Source organism: Vigna radiata, chromosome 10, assembly GCF_000741045.1.
Source record: "Vigna radiata var. radiata cultivar VC1973A chromosome 10, Vradiata_ver6, whole genome shotgun sequence".
In the NCBI taxonomy this organism is placed as follows: domain Eukaryota; kingdom Viridiplantae; phylum Streptophyta; class Magnoliopsida; order Fabales; family Fabaceae; genus Vigna; species Vigna radiata.
In genome coordinates, this window is record NC_028360.1 from 6,391,285 (window position 1) to 6,394,728 (window position 3,444).

The following is a 3,444-nucleotide window of genomic DNA, read 5'->3' on the forward strand; positions in this document are numbered from 1 at the left end:
ATAACCAAAATAAAAGAAAAATAATGTTTTTGAGTCACTGGGGTGCCTCCTAGTAAGTGCTTCTATAACGTCACTAGCTTGACCAAATAAGCTCACTTTCCATCTTTCATGTTGTGTCTCTCTTACTTTCATCACATCAACTCATCAACTGTTTTTGGTCCACCTTCTTGACCCGCCTAGAATATGAAGCCTCAATCTCTATCACTCCCTTTTCTTTGAATCCTTTCATAACCCACAACTTCTTCTTGTATCTCACAGGAGTACCAAGCTTGAATTGTGCATCCTCCAAGTCATGATGAATAGTGCCTCCTTTATCAATTTTATCTTCTTCCTTAACCTGTATTAAAACACAATTTTTACCTTTGTTGACTGGCTTTGCAGATTTAGGTTTAGTCACTTGCGCAACCTTCCGTACAACTTTGTGACCTATCTTTTTAACTTGAATATGCTTATCTTTAAAAACTTCATAGATCACCTCCTCTTCTTGGTCTTTAATCATAATCAACCTGTCATCTACATTGATGACTACTTTAGCCACCTTCATGAAAGGCCTTCCAAGAATAATTGGGATCTTGTCATCCTCCTTCATCTCCATGACCACAAAGTCAACCAAGAATTTAAGCCTTCCTATGCACATCATAACATCCTCTACCACACCATAGGGTTTTTTTGGTGATCCATCCGCCATTATTAAAGATATCTTTGTTGGTTTCAATTTGAGACCACCAATCTTTTTCAGCATAGATAGGGGCATCATGTTAATGCTTGACCCTAAATCAAGTAAGGCTTTCCCTATCTTCAAACCTTCAATAGTACAAGGAACTGTGAAACCTCCTAGATCTTTCAGTTTAGGAGGGCGTATTTTCTCCACCAAGTCACTACAACTTCCCTGTTCATCATTAACTTCCTCATCAAAATCTATCTTTTCACTAAGGTAATGCTTGATACGCCTAATTGATTGAAGATTTCCCTAAAGTGCTCACATCTTCTTTCTACTATCTCACGCCCTTTAGGATAAGGAGGAATTCTCTCATCTTTTTCTATTTTTTTTTATCTTTTTCAATTTTTTTCTCTCCCCTTTTCTCTTTTTCTTTTTCTAACTCTCCCTCACATACTTTCTCTCCTTCTTCTTCTTCCCTTACTAACTCAGCACTCTCCTTTTTCTCTTCCACTCTCACCTCAACAATACTCACTATGGCCTTACAATCTTCTTTAGATTTAACCTCAGTATTAGCCCTAAATTGATTCTCTGCTCTATCCTCCAGCTTTTTAGCCAATTGATTAATCTGCATCTCCAGATTTTTGAAGCTAGCCTCATTACTTTTATTGGTGGAGTCATACTTCAATATAAACTTCTCGAACATATCCTCCAACCTGCTAGTCCCGTTGATGAGTCGATATTTTATTGATTCACTTAGTTTATTGTACCGAAATTAATTAGAGAATTGTGCTTAATTGTTCGGTATTTTCCCGTTTTTCCTAATTATGCTTAATTTGACGGAAATTCTTTTTAATTAATTTGAATTTTCTGAGCTAATTATTTACATTATTATTTTCAGGGAAAATTTTGGAAATACAATTTGGAGCATTTGGAATGAGACAAAATAAAATCAAGACTCTTCACATAAATATTTCAAATTTAATTACTTTGAAACTTAGTAGTCTAGATAGTTTTTAATTAAACTTGTAAACATTGGGCCAATTTTTGGCAAAATGGTTTGTGCCCAAATAGGAAACATGACATGGCACCTAGGGTTTTGCAAAGTAGGTGGACCCCACCTCATTTTTTTGAAGACACATGGCCTTGGTTGAAAAGGGCAGCCGTCACTCATTGGGAGGCTCTCTCTCTCGCCTGGAACATTCCCATTTTTCTTTGAAAACCATGTTCTTGTTTTTTTGACTTTGGATGAATGGAATGAAGAAGCACACTCTTTCTTTAATTTTGGATTCTTGAGCACTTTTTTTGAATCATTCTCTTGCTTCTAAGCTTGTACGTTCACGCTGCTGGAGGGATTTAATTCGGTTTTTAGAGAAAGGGAGCTGCTCACACGGACATGGATTTCGGCTAGGAATTAATTGCAATTGATTTATTTTGCTGCACGGGTTTTATTAATTGAAGAAGTGGTGTGTACGGTGACTTTGATCTAATGAAGCTAAGGCGGTGAATATTTTTTTTCTTTTTTTTTTCATTATCTTTGCTTTGTTTTAGAAAAGTGTTGTGCTGATTTCAATTGGAAACATATGTAACGGTGATGTCCATTAGGATGAGTGCTCACGTCTACCTTTTATTTTGATTTTCAATATGGAAAACAAAGAAATGGTACAGCAACATGTTTCGGTTTGTGATGAATTTGATTTTAGAAAACACATTTTCTTTTAGTCAACGTCACGGTCTGGGAATTAATTTAGAAGTTCATTTCTTGTTTTTGTTGGAGCACACGGTTTTAGTTTTATTAGATTCATGCTTTGACCGAGAAGGATTTATATACTTTACATGTTAGCTAACTCAATTTTTTTATTTCTCTCTTAACGCTTTTTTTTTTCTTTTATGTGTTGTTGCCGTGATGGATAGGATTGCTAACTGCATTTTACCTTTAGCTAATTGTTCTAATTTAAGTGTATTGAATGCATTTTCTTATTTATTTATCACATTGCAATTAGATCACGCGCCTTAGCATTGAATGTTTTATTCCCGTGTTTTTTATTCACTTTTATGTTTTCAATTCTATTTAGTTATGTTTAATTTTCATGCTTTAATTTACTTTAATTATCATCTCAAATACCTTCATCAAAACCCCCTGATGAGTGGTTATTTCTTGACCTATATTTAGTTTATTGCACTTAAATAAACCAGGGAATTGTGTTTAATTGTCTGTTATTTCCCTGTTTTCCGAATTCTGCTTAATTTGGTCGGAAATTCGTAATTGTGTTAATATGGGTTTTCTGAGCTGATTAAGTGTATTTTGGTTGCAGGGAAATTTTGGGAAACATCATTTGGAGCATTAGGGATGGTGGCATGATCATTCAAGACTCAACATTTACTCATTTCCATTTTAATAAAGTTGTAATTTCGTTTTTTTTAGAAACCTTAATTAGATTAAGTGCATTTGGGCCTTTTTGTGGCAAATTTTGTAGAAGCCCAATGTGTGGGACACTTGGCACCAAAACCCTAGGTTTTTAGGAGGTGGACTCCACCTATTTTGAGAGGGGGGAAGGTATTTTGTAGCAATTGCCGAGACACTAAAAACACACTCCATTCTACACTTTTGCTTTGGCTTTGCATGTATGAACTCTCTCTTTGGAGCTTTGGTGTGCCATTTTNGTTTTTGAGCTTNAATGGACCAAGATCACGTTTTTCTTCTTCTATTGTTTGCAACAATGTTTGTTCTTGCTTGATGGAATGAAGCTCTACCATTTCTCTCTTTAGATTTTCGTTTTGAAGGT

At 35.2% G+C, this 3,444-nt stretch overlaps 1 pseudogene; it reads left to right on the forward strand.

Moving 5' to 3' along the window:
- Nucleotides 1–2,317: 2,317 nt before the first annotated feature.
- The window catches only part of LOC106774724, a 9,158-nt pseudogene continuing 8,031 nt past the window's right edge, over nt 2,318–3,444 (forward strand).